The sequence below is a fragment of the Nothobranchius furzeri genome, chromosome 8, assembly GCF_043380555.1.
Source record: "Nothobranchius furzeri strain GRZ-AD chromosome 8, NfurGRZ-RIMD1, whole genome shotgun sequence".
In the NCBI taxonomy this organism is placed as follows: Eukaryota; Metazoa; Chordata; class Actinopteri; order Cyprinodontiformes; family Nothobranchiidae; genus Nothobranchius; species Nothobranchius furzeri.
Window position 1 is genome coordinate 80,880,847 of NC_091748.1, and position 13,642 is coordinate 80,894,488.

The 13,642-nt window shown below is 45.2% G+C and overlaps 2 protein-coding genes across 2 annotated transcripts in view; one reads left to right on the top strand and one right to left on the bottom strand.

Moving 5' to 3' along the window:
* The window catches only part of wdr18 (WD repeat domain 18), an 88,744-nt gene that overhangs the window by 40,626 nt on the left and 34,476 nt on the right, over positions 1-13,642 (bottom strand). The gene's annotated exons all lie outside the window — the stretch shown is intronic.
* The window catches only part of LOC139071602 (spectrin alpha chain, non-erythrocytic 1-like), a 337,529-nt gene continuing 335,652 nt past the window's right edge, over positions 11,766-13,642 (top strand). The window contains exon 1 of the mRNA XM_070554413.1: positions 11,766-12,249. The gene's annotated coding sequence lies outside the window, so the exon portion shown is untranslated. The remainder of the gene's footprint in view (positions 12,250-13,642) is intronic.

Consider the following 13,642-nt stretch of genomic DNA (forward strand, 5'->3'; position numbering starts at 1 on the left):
ACAAAAAACAGCTGTTGCTTGGTGGAGCTCGCGACTTACAGTCTGGTTTAACCCCTGCTCCTTACCCCACACTCAGGAAGACCTCACATCACACACCTCCACAACAACAGGCAGATGTGAGGAAGCAATCCATGACTCTGAATGCGCAGAAAGTCCCTGGCTGGCCCTGATGGTGTGTCTCCTGTCACTCCAAAGCTGGTTTTCGAAGGGTACCACTCAGCCTAAAACAGCTCTGTACAGCGCGGATGAAGTTATCTCACCCGAGTGTGGATGTGTCTTACTTAGGGTTTTAAATGACAGCTATGTATCTTTAGATTATGGTTTCTCTGTGGCGCCACTGTTATTAGATCTAACTGCAGCCGCTGATGGGACTGACCATGACATTTTGCTTGCTTGGTTGGAGCGGTGGGTAGGGATCACAGGGTCAGAACTTGAATGGTTTTGGCCGTACTTCCATGGTAGGTAGTTTTGTGTGAAAATGGGGGAAGTTCTTTTCTCCTGGGATGTTCTGCAGTAGGGGTTTCCGCAGAGCTCTGAACTTGAGACAGTTCTCCACACCTTCATCTCCTCACGCTTAGACTACTGTAACTCTCTTTTCACGTGTCTGAGCAGAACCTCCCTGAACCGTCTACAGGTGGTTCAGAACGCCTGTGCTCGGCTTCTGACCAAGTCCTCCAAACACACCCACATCACCCCGCTTCTCCTCCAGCTTCACTGGCTGCCAGTCAACTTCAGGGTTCATTTCAAGATCCTGGTTCTGGTCTATAGGGCCTTACATGGACAAGCACCATCTTACATTGGTGATCTTCTTAGTCCCTACACCCCCAGCAGGTCCCTGAGGTCCAGTGATCAAAGCCTACTGGTTGTGCAGCACCAGGCTAAAGGTCAAAGGTGACAGATCATCTGCTGCTGTGGCCCCCAGACTCTGGACCTCTCTCCCCCTGAGCCTGAGACCAGTGGACTCAGTGGTCTCCTTTAAAAAGCAGCTGAAGACTCACTTGTTCAAGCTGGCTTTTGTATGACCTTCTTCACCTCTCTCTCTTTATTCTGCTCTCCCCACCTATTCCACCTTCCTCAGGATCCACTGGTTTCCCTCTTTCCTGTTCACTCTCTCTCTGTCTTTACATTTTTTAATCACAATTGTCTATTTTTGCTCATTTTAAATATATTTTGAAAAAAATTTTTTAATTCTTTTTTATATTTTTACATTTTTTGTTTTTGTGAAGCGCCTCATGATTTTTATCCTGAGAGGCGCTATAGAAATGATTTTTTCTTCTTCTTTTTCTAATATTAAGCGCTTTGGAGTCCTTACTCTGAGAGGTGCTATACAAGTGCGGGTCACTTTTCATTATCATTTACTGTATATAGTATATTTCATTCAGAGGCAATTCAATGTGCTTTCCATTCGCAAGAAAAGCCAGAACATTAAAACCAACGTGACAGAAAATTTAACCATTAAAAAGAAACAAAGTTAAAGTTAAAGGATGAGTAGTTACAATGCAGAAGGTGCAGCATAAGAACATTTATTCAAAGGCTGATGAAAACATGAAGGTTTTCTATACAGATTTAAAAGTTGCTAGAGTCGGGGCACATTTGAGGTCACATGTTTATGTTTATGTATGTAGCAGACGCTTTTGTCCAAAGCGACTTACAAGTGATTATCAGCATATTGCCTTTGAGGCTAACAACAACAACAACAACAACTTGACATCAGTCATGGAGAGGAGGGAACAAGGAGTGGACAGTAGAGAGGGGGGGCGGGTGCAGGGAGGGTGCTAGTTTAGAAGATGCTCTCTGAAGAGCAGGGTCTTCAGGAGTTTCTTGAAAATTGAAAAGGAAGCTGCTGTTCTGGTAGTGCTTGGAAGGTCATTCCACATTTGTGGAACGATGCATGAGAAGAGTCTGGATTGTCCTGAGCGTGGTGTAGGCACTGCTAGCCGACCATCCTGTGATGACCGGAGCGACCGGGCCGAGACGTAAGTCTTTGGTTGTATGTGCATGTGTGAGCATGAGGGAGGGAGTGTGTGACTGTGTTTGTGTATGACTGTATATGTCAGGTGGGGCCTTTGACTCCTCCCCTCTCCTGGGACTTCTTTTGATGATATAGATCTTCGTCCCCCCTCCCCCTGCCACACCTGGTGTGGGGGGTTGTGCCTTGGTCTGCCTGAGTGTTCGTGGCTCCCGGGTCAGGGGGTTTAAGATTTTTGGCATCTGCCTGATCAATCCCGGTGGCGGCCTGGGGGGGTCTGGGTCCCTGGGCTCTGCTGGGTCCCCGGCGGGGGTGGTCACCCCTGGGTCCCGGGTCGCTGGGTCCCGGGCTCGGCCGGCTGGGGGGTGGGAGGCTGCAGGCGGGCCTGTGGGCTTGCCGCTGATATCTCCCGGAACTGGTTGTGGCCCCCCGGGGCGATCCTCTGTGCCTCTCAAGGGGGGCGGGGGCTTTTCTGGTTACAGTCTCCCTGGGGTCCCTGCGCTCTGGGGCAGCTCCTGGATCTCTGGGACTTGGAGCTCCTTCCATCTCCTGCACATCTTTGGGGGCGGATCTGTGGCCCCTCACACTCTCTATTGGACGCTCCTATAGAGAAACCTTACATAAACAAGAGCGTGTACACACACAGGTGCTCACATGGTGCTCTCATAAGTATGGACTTGGGCACGTTCAACACAGGTCTTAAAGGCACGCTCCGTAAAATGACGCCGTCAGGGTGAGGAGGAGGAGATTTTTAAATTCGAACGGCTGTTGCTCACTCCCCCGCCCTTCCTGAAAGAGCCGAAAGCCACACCTCCCAATGTGCACGCGCAGGAAAAGCAGAGTCAACACCAGAGCATTGCTTCTTCATAATAGAGCTGAGCTAGTGTTAGCAATGGAGTTATCTGAGGTAAGAAAGTTGTTTTTAATCAGCACGTTAAACACACTGTTTACAAAAGGCATTTTATAAAGAATATCTATAAATATATTTTAAAATACCAGTAACAGTTGGCAATCTATATTGTAAATAAAATTAATCCTATCAAATTGTTAGCATTTTGGACCCAACAGAGCCCAGGGACCCAGATCCCACCAGGCAGCCACCGGGATTGATCAGGCAGATGCCAAAAATCTTAAACCTCCTGATCCGGGAGCCACGAACACTCAGGCAGACCAAGGCACCGCACTCCACACCAGGTGTGGCAGGGGGAGGGGGGACGAAGATCTATATCATCAAAAGAAGTCCCAGTAGAAGGGAGGAGTCAAAGGCCCCACCTGACACATACAGTCATACACAAACACAGTCACACACTCCCTCCCTCATGCTCACACATGCACATACGACCCAAGACTTACAAAAATACACGCTGGATACCCACTCATGCTCCCCATACACACCCTATTCACTCTGGTCCTGTCTTCCTTTCTCTTTCACCTCTGTCTCCGTGTCTGGTCGGAATTACAAAGCATTCAACAACAATAACAATAAAGTTTTAAGTATCAGTCGTGACATTAAAAGCAGACGCTTTGATGCTCCACCTGAGAGTAAATCTGTAAGGCTTGTCATCAGCATTCAGACATCAGTTCTGCTTGCTTCACAGCCAGACAGGACACGGGGGAGAAAAATAAGGAAAAGAAAAAGATGTACCCAAATTGAATTGAGTATATCTCAAACTACAAGGTTTATTTAAGATCTTTTGGTATCAAAATAAAGGTAAGACTCTAAAGTTTCCTCTAAAAATCTAAAAAGCATCCCTTATGTCACTGATTGAGAGTAACACGATCTGGAACACAGCAGAAATGAGAAAAAAATCTGTTGCGCCAAAAAAAAAATCCAATTTATGATGTTAAAATTCCTTCTAAAATACCTAGTTGCAGCCTAAAACATCTAGAAATCTACAGAATAGGGTCTGAACATTTACTGACCCAAAAATCATGAAAAAAAATGAAGTATAGAAAAATTAGTGAGGTTTTAGTTTAAAGAAATCCAGGTGGACCTCTCTTGGACCATTTTGGGCACCTTTTGGCACAGTTTGTGCTATTGGGAAACTCTCAGGTTGTGTTACTCTTGATCCTGTCCAAGATCTCCGCAAACCTCTATGGAAGTGATTCGCTCAGCCTGGTAGCAAGGCCAGGTAGCTGATGTTGGAGCCTAGAGACAGCCTGGTAGCAAGGTCTAATAATCAGTCCAGAAGGAAGCAGGAAAATTCTGCAGTTTCCCAAAGTCACTTGTTCTTGACTCTTGTTGTTGAATTTCCTTTGGACAGTAAGTTGACGAATGAGATGAAATAACTCATAAACTTGTTGTAGAAAAAGATAAACACATTGTGAAGCTTGAACAGAGGATGGCTACACTACGTGATGGTGTATGTACTAGCTCATAACAGGAACCTCATCATTAAGTTCGCTGATGACACCACAGTGATCAAAATCATCTCAGACGGAGATGAAGCAGCCTACAGGGAGGAGTTTGAGAGGTTGGCAGCCTGGGGCTCAGAAACCAACCTGGCCCTGAACACACATCAAACTAAGGAGATCATTGTGGACTTCAGGAGGCACAGCTCGGACCTAGCCTCCCTTTACATCAATGGCAAGTGTGTGGAGATGATCTACACCAGGGGAGTCAAACTCAAACTCACACGGGGCCGAAATGAAACTCTGGGATGGAGTCGAGGGCCAAACTTAATATTTTTGAAAAAGTGATGGCAAATTTGCACATTTTCTTTATCAACATAAATGCAATTTTGAACCTTTAAATTTGGAAACAAACATATTTCTGCATTAACACTGAATGTGGAATAACCAAATGACACACGAGCAAGTCGGTTTTAAATAAAAGGCATCAGTGGTATTCATTACTTGTGGTATAATCAGCATTTTTAAAATCTATTCAGGATTTATGTTTTCTTGTTTATTCATTTTTCTTATTTTTTATTCTCCTTTTTTCTCCTGTAATACGTGTCATCGCTGCTGTGACGTCTAGCTTTCCCCACTGAGGAACAATAAAGGGATTTTCTATTCTATTCATCTATCTGCAGCCTTTCCACTTCCTGTTTACTGTAGGTTAAATCTTTTCTCACGGGCCAACAACTAAATAAAATATCATTTTATCTTAAATGAAAATGCAACATCTCACCTGTTAACTTTCATGTTTTGGAGCAGAAAAAGAGCATCAAACCAACATATTTAAAGCTCAGTTTGCTCCACTGGTTTACTGTGATGCTCACCTGTTCCAGCCAGATACCTGCATCATGGGGTTGATCTGAGCTGAGGAGGAGACTCCTGTTGTTTTGTTCATCTTCATCATAATAATGACAACATTAGATGACAACAGGTGCTCACATAGGTTTGTGCTGATGAACATGTCTGAGCAGCTTGACCACGTTGTTGTGTGTCGGGGAGGAAACACGACCACAGAGCCGTGCTGGTTTGAGCGTGTCGCTGCTCGCTGGAGTTATATCAGCTCTGTCTGGACATTAGTTGGAAAACTTTCTCTTTCAGTCGTGAACACATTACTGAGCGGCTAGAATCTCCGTTTCTGGGCTTCAACGTCAGAAAATAGCTGAGTGAACTTGGCGCTGAGTGAGAGGAGTGTTTAGTTTGTCGAGACAACGGCGCTGCAGAGACCGGCAGCAGGCGGAAAAAACCCAAAGGAGGGGGCGTCGTCGGCTCCGCGCTGACGCCGCAAAGCATCATGGGAGTTGAAGTCTTTGCGGTAAAATCGGCCAGCGGGCCAGTTTTAATATATTTTTGATATTTATCTCGCGGGCCACATAAAAATGCTCCGCGGGCCGCATCTGGCCTGCGGGCCTTGTGTCTGACATATGTGATCTACACCTTCCCGTTCATTGGTGTTCTCATTGCTGATTTCTTCTGGACTGAAAACATCGCAGCAGTCTTTAAGAAGGCTCAACAGCGGCTTCACTTCTTGAGGGATCTCAGGAAACATTATCTGGACCCTAACCTGCTGCTGACCTTCTACCGCTCATCCATCGACAGCCTGTTGACATTCTGCATCACAGTATGGTACGACAACTGCACTATGGCAGACAGGGAGAGACTTCAGAGAGTAGTAACAGCAGCTCAGAAGATCATTGGCTGCCTTCTCCTCCCCCTGGCAGACATCTACTCCTCCCGTTGTCTCAACTGAGCTAAAAACATCATCAAGAACAGTTCCCACCCTGGTCATGACCTGTTCAAGATGCTGCCCTCAGGAGGCGCTACAGGTGCATCAGCACCAAAACAAATAGATCCAAGAACAGTTTCTTTTCCAAATCCATCACCACTCTAAACTGGCACATGCACTGAATCGGTTAAAGAAAAGGCACTACCAGCCCTCTTCCATACATTCACTGTGATAGAACTACTCTGTGATATATAACTAGCCCTAATACCACCTAACATACAAAATATATTAATCACTCCTGTTTAATATTGATCATGTGTAGGAACTCTGACTGTGAAATCTGTGCAATAACCCGCACTGGGTATCAGATTTTTGTAAATAATATTTGAAATTAGTTTGCTTCACATAATGCTTGCATTCAGACCTGAGAACCGTGCATCCCCCTTTTTCTCCATTCTTTCTACGTTTTTATTTTTAAATTAATGTTGTTTCTGTTTGAAACATATTTTATCTCTCTTGCTTGTTTTTGCATTGCAAAAGGTGTTGCTCTCAATCTCATTGTATACGTCTATAATGACAATAAAGGCATCTCATTTCATAAACTTTTTCCCATCTGGTAGGAGGCTCCGATCCATTCGGACCAGAACCTCTCGCCACAAGAAGTTTCTTCCCCTCTGCAGTTGGACTCATGAACAACAATCCTAAGACTGCCCACTCCAGTCGCTTTGTTCCCGTCAGCTGACCCTGTGTTGTTTGCGCCCGACTGTCCCACTCTGATCAGTACCTAAGATGTTTTGTATATAGTTGCCATTTCTCTAATTATTGCCTTCCTGTATTATTTTATTGTGCCTATTTCTTATTTTTGCTTATCTGCTTTTTTATCCTTTTAGCACCAAGCACCACAGCAATTTCCTAATGTTGTGATTTCTCGCATGTGCGTCAATAAAACCTTCTCATTCTGATGTTTCATAATAATTCCTAATAATTATATGATCTCTAATCATTTAAATAATAATAATAATAATAATAATAATACATTTTATTTAAAAGCACCTTTCAGAACACCCAAGGTCACTTGACAGAAAACACTTAATAAAATACAATAAAACAACAATAAAACCCAAACAAGAAAAACAAAGAGAGAAACAGTTCAATAAAATCAAAGGTCATAGGCAGATTTAAACATGTGTGTTTTGAGTTTGGTTTTGAAAAGGGTAAAACTGTCGATGTTCCCGATGTCTGGGGGGAGTGAGTTCCAGAGACGAGGAGTAGAGCGGCTGAAAGCTCTGCTCCCCATGGTAGCAAGACGGGCAGAAGGAACCGCAAGATGGATGGAAGAAGATCTGAGAGAACGGGATGGGGTGTGAATACTTATAAGGTCTGAGATATATGGAGGAGAGAGGTTGTGGATAGCTTTGAAGGTATGGAGGAGAATTTTGAAGATGGACCTGAATTTAACTGGGAGCCAGTGAAGCTGTTGGAGAACCGGCGTGATGTGGTGAAAGGAAGGGGTTCTGGTGATAATACGGGCTGCTGAGTTCTGGACCAGTTGCAGTTTATGAAGGAGTTTGTTGGGGAGACCATAAAGAAGTGAATTGCAATAGTCGAGACGGGAGGTGACGAGGCTGTGGACGAGAATGGCGGCAGTGTGAGGGGTCAGTGAGGGGCGGAGACAGTTTATGGAACGTAGATGGAAGTATGCTGACCGAATTAAGTTATTAATGTGAGCCTGAAAAGAAAGTGAGCTGTCGAGAATGACACCCAGACTCTTGACGTGAGGGGAGGGGGAGACTATGGCGCTGTCAATAGTTAAAGAAAAGCTGTCAGATGTTGAGAGGGTGGAGTTAGTGCCAACTAGAAGTTCAGATTTATTGCCGTTGAGTTTGAGGAAATTAGAGGTGAACCATAATTTGATTTCAGAGAGGCAGAGTGTAAGGGAGGATGGTGGGAGAGTTGAGTTGGGCTTACTGGAAATGTAGAGCTGGGTGTCATCCGCAAAGCAGTGAAACTGGATATTGAATTTGCGGAAGATTTTGCCGATAGGGAGGAGATATACTATGAAGAGGAGGGGCCCCAGGACAGAGCCCTGGGGCACACCTGACTTGACTGGGGAGGGTTCTGAGGTAAAGGATTTTAACTGGATGAACTGAGTGCGGCCAGTAAGGTAAGATTGAAACCAGCTGAGGGGGGTGTGAGTGATGCCTAAGGAAGAGAGTCTATTAAGGAGGATGGGATGAGAAATGGTGTCAAAGGCCGCACTCAGATCGAGGAGAATAAGAATAGAGATTAAACCAGAATCAGCAGCAATGAGTAGGTCGTTAGTGATCTTGATGAGAGCTGTTTCTGTGCTGTGGTGGGGACGGAAGCCAGACTGAAACTGTTCATAAAGGTTATTGCGGGTGAGATGTGAATGGAGCTGAGATGCAACAGTTTTCTCAAGGACTTTGGAAATGAAGGGAAGATGGGAAATGGGACGGAGGTTATTGAAATCATTGGGATCTAAACCAGGTTTTTTTAGAATAGGGCTGACTGAAGCGGATTTGAATAGGGAGGGGACCATACCAGAGGATAGTGAGGAATGAATAATGGCTGTTATAAAAGGGAGCAGAGAAGAAAGGCAGGATTTAACTAAAACTGTTGGAATAGGGTCCAGTTGACAGGTGGAAGGTTTGGATTTGGTGATGTAATCTAATAGTTCTGAGGGATGGGGAAGTTCAAAGGAGGAGAACGGAATGGTGGGTTCAAATAAATCAGGAGAGGGAGGGGAGGAATGAGGTAAAGAGAGATGGATTCCATTGACCTTCTCATTAAAAAACTGAAGGAGAGAGTTACAGGTTTCTGAAGAGTAAAGATGGATGGGTAAGGAGTCGGGAGGCTGAAAAATGCTGCTCATGATGGAAAATAATGTCTTAGTGTTGCTGGAGTTGGACGAGATGAGACCGGAGTAATATTGTGATTTGGCATGGGAGATGGAGTCCTACTACAATTAGACCTATTCTGTGGGTTAAGTTTTCTAAGCAGAGGGACAGTCTAACCCTCATTTTATGAATTTTGTGGAAAATCAAATTAATGATTTTATTGTAAATATCTGAACAGATTATTGTGACAATATAAAATATGTATAATACATAAAGGTCAGAGGTCACTACAATACCCACCGTTAAAGCTGCTTTAGCGAATCTACAGAACACGCTAGGTTTCAAACACAAATACACTCAGCCCTCCCTTCGGGTATCTTCCTTTGATCCACATCCACCAGAACCAGAAATGATAAATGGCCCGTTTTTGTTATGGCGCCTTCCTGGAACCCCCCAAGGCACTTTACAACACAATTAGTCATTCAGCCATTCACATACACATTCACACCCTGGTGGTAATGACCTACATTGGGGCCACAGCTGGCGAGGCTGCCGTACACAGGCGCCACCGGTCCCTCCAACCACCAACAGCAGGCAAGGCGGGTTAAGTGCTTTGCCCAAGGACACGACAGCATTCTCTGGTCAGACCTGGGATCGAACCTGCAACCTTACGATTACTGGACAACCCACTCTACCTCCTGAGCTACCGCTGTCCACTGCAGCGACAGACTGCAGCCTTCCGATTACGAGGTGAGCACTTAACTCCTGTGCCATCGTCACCCCAGAAACCAGCCTTGCCAGAGGAAACGACATAGTGCGAGTCACTGTTTCTCCTTCTCTAATATAACTGAGCAGAAATCCTCTCACACCAGTGGTGTTCTGTTGATAGATACACGAGTGTGTGATGAGTGGAGGACTCAGGGAAGTGTAGTGGTTCGGTGAGACCGACAACCGGATGGTCCAATGGTTGCTTGACCTGCATGTGTATAGCTCCTTTCAAAGCCAGAGGACTCCAAGACAGTTGACTCTACAGTGAATCATTCATTTATTTATACACATATTCATACACTGAGAGACGAGCTACATTGTAGCCACAGCTGCCCTGGGGCATGACAGAGATTTATAGCTATATGTTAGAAGGTTAAGAAGCATGAAAGAAATGTTTCAAGCAAAATTGTTTTCCAAATTTCCTATAACAGCTTTAGATACAAATGTGAAGCATGGGAAGACTTTGTCCTACGTGGTTCCAAATTGCCCTGCGTGAGACACTCCCACATGCAGATCACATCTCCTCACTCAGCTGCTTTCATTCTTTATTTTAGCCAAGCCCCCACAATGTGGCTCAAAAATAGGTCCCAACCCGGAAGTACCAAAAATTGCAGTTCCACCCTCATCCACTAGGGGCTGGTGTCAGAAGCGAGCAAATCCTCATTGACTCCCATGTTAAAAATACCAATTTCACAGCAGAAATAAACATGTTTACAGCCTGGTACCAGAACATGTTTTTGGTTTAAATGATCTAGTTTACACTCATGACAACTCTGAGGAGGGTGAATTTTTTTCTCACTCTTCTGTTTAAGTGTATTAAAAGCCTAAAATTCTGTATACCATAAATCCTCTAATATTGGCCTGTATTCAATTAACGGCCGGGTATCACATTTTGGCCGGTGTCGAAGTCGGCGGAGGTGAATAATGGCCGTTTGTTTATTGTGGCCGGGTGGAATGTGGTAACAAGCAAGTACGGGGGGCGGTTGTGTCATCCATCTCACTTTTGATTTGCCAGTGATAGACCGCGAGGGTAACTTTAACCGTGCGGAGACGAAGAGGAGGCGAAAATTTGATATCAAGTTCAAAGAGAACGTGCTGATAATGCTGCAGAACACTCTGGGGAGCAGTAGCAGGGGTTGTATGAACTAGTCACTAGTTGACTTCACCGCTCTATAGTGACTTGTTATGCCTGTCATCGACTAGTCGCTGTCACGTGATAATGACCGGCAAGATGCAGTCCACGGAAAAGACAGCAGCCTGCTGTCAGCAGGTGACAAGCTCCTGCGCGTCGGGAGGCAACGCGCTGTGCCAGAGCGTCGGTACCGACACCCGCCGTAAAACGGACATTTAACCAAATTGTGACGTTTACCCTCTTGCAATTTAACCTTCCCCTTCCCCTCACCCCCAACCTCACCTTAACCAGCTTGCGCATGCAAAGCTCTGGTTGTTGAAGCGCTCCAGACATCTGCGTCCTGAGCACGGCCACAGTAACATTATCAAATCAGGTGTCGCCACCTCAAAAACTAATTTAACACGCGATCGTTCATGTCGGCTCATTTCCTTTCATGTTTTCTGTCTTTTATTCTTTTATTTGTGCCTGATGCGTTTCGCTGCTGTGGATCGGGGTGCATCACCTGTTCTGTCCTCGGTGACGCACCTCGCTGATGCGGCCGGCGAGCACTCCGCTGTTTTAGCGGTCGGTAGATCTTTTAGAACTGCAGTTCAAAGGTAACTCATGAGGTGAATATATATGAACCCAGGTAGCAGTTTCTCTTTAGGACTGAGAGGAGATGCAGGAAGATAATAAACAGGCAGGACAGAAAAATAGTCAAATAAAAACAAGTTAGTTTTTGTACCTGCTGGTTGCAACAAACAGACACCATTGAAGGTAATCAGAAGTGAGGAACAGAAAATGAAATAATTATTTTAATGTTTAGAGCAGCAGGAACTCCGAGAGGCTGCAGGCGCATCAGTGAGTTTGCGGCCGCTGCGCAGGGGGAGGGGGGAGAGGGCTGAAGCAGGGGGAGGGGGGAAGGGCTGAAGCAGGGGGAGGGGGGAGAGGGCTGAAGCACGGGAGGGGGGAGAGGGCTGAAGCAGAAACTACCGTTGTTAAAAGAAATGTGTTGAACTTTGAAAATGTGGGCGCAATTTTAATTGTCAAAAACGTCAAAATCCCCAGCGAACCATTAGTTCAATTTGCTCAAATAGAAATTGAGGCCTGCCTCTAATTCTGGCCCTCCTTCCAATAAAGGCCGGGAGCTTGATGAGCTTGAGTCAAATACAGGCCCGGGCCTGTATTAGAGGATTTACGGTAATTAATGAGCATCAGACCCATGTGACCACAGAGCTAGCTCCGGGGAAAGGCCTCAGTAGAGCCTCGGTCTGGCCTGGAAACTGTTCCAGGATTTTGAGTCTCTGTGTTTGTGTATTCTTGTTTGGATATTTTTGTGCAATTGTTGGACAAAATGACTTGCTGTGGCATTAATTGCACTAATAGAGCGTCCAAGGAGTCTCCACTTCATTTTTTTTCGGTAAGTAAAATTATATTTATGTATTTTAGGTCACTGCCGAGCTGAGCTTAGATTTTAACATGTACTGTTTAACCATGACATTTAAATGTAATAGGGTAAAACCCAGTGCATTTAACATAATGCTGCACTTTAGAAAATGGGTTGAAATATAACATGTTGGTGGAGCTGGGTTCCCACTATCGGCTTGTGGAGCTCTCGGAGACCTCTGTGTTCCACCCGGTTTTACCCAGCGGTCAGCCCAGCGTATCTCTGACTCAGAAGCTCTGGTGTTGTACACAGTTAACTCCGGTTGTAGCTAGGTTGCTACCTCCGTTAGCTTAGCTCCCACCTCTGCGTTAGCTTTGGGTTAGCTTCAAGTTAGCTTGTAGCTAGTTCGACCGGGTGTCGTCTGTTGATCCCAGCCTTTCAGACCCACCCTCAGCTCCTCCTCTCTTCCCTTTTATGGAATTGTCTGGGCTTGACGGAACCTGTGACACGGTCAAAATGGCGGTGGTGGCCACCTCCCATTCTAACAGAAAACTTGTTATTGGAGCCTATGGAAACCCATTGTACAATATTTATACGTCGATGATTTCAGCACACTCATTCTCGTTTTGGTTCTAGCCCTCCCTATTGACCCTTTGCACCGATGTCACCTAATCACGTGGGTCCATGATGGTGGACAGCAAAAGCATGTAAACAGCGAGCGACACGAGTACGAAACAAAGGGAAAAGTAGAGCCTGAAATTGTTTTTGTGATCAAAACAAAAACAAAACTCCTCCAGCATTCCTTCAACTGGTTCATGCCCAGTTCAGTTATCAGAAGAAGTAGCGCATCTAGCCGTATGCTAACTAGCTTACCAACGTTAGCATAAGTTCTCTCTGCAGCTGGTCACCGATGTAAACGTGTTGCTGACTTTTTCTAAATTCACCCCTCTGGATCTATAACTTTATGTTGTAAACAGCGTTTCACTTCACACCAAAGCTGATTGTTAAAAGGTCCGGATCCCTACCAGCTTCTGTTACTGGTGGTGTTACCGGGTTCAGCTGCTGCTCTCACACCAGAATGAGAAGATCTCTGAACGCCGACGCTCATATAAATAAATAAATAACGTCATTTTAACACGTAACCATACATCGGAGCTTTAATATTGTTAATAATCGTCTCTCTTTACACTAGAGTGGACGGAGCGCAGCCTCCGTGGTGAAACACCCGTCCATCAGGATTATCAATAACCAGTATAAACACATCACATTTATCCCTGTCCCTGTCTTCCTCGTGGAATAAATGAACGTTAATCTTACCCGCTAAAAGCATGTTCGCTGCTAATCTGAGGCCTGCTAGTCCGACTGAGGACAGAGATGAACTGCAGCGATCGATCAGTCTCCATCAAAGTTATCAAAAACGAAACGA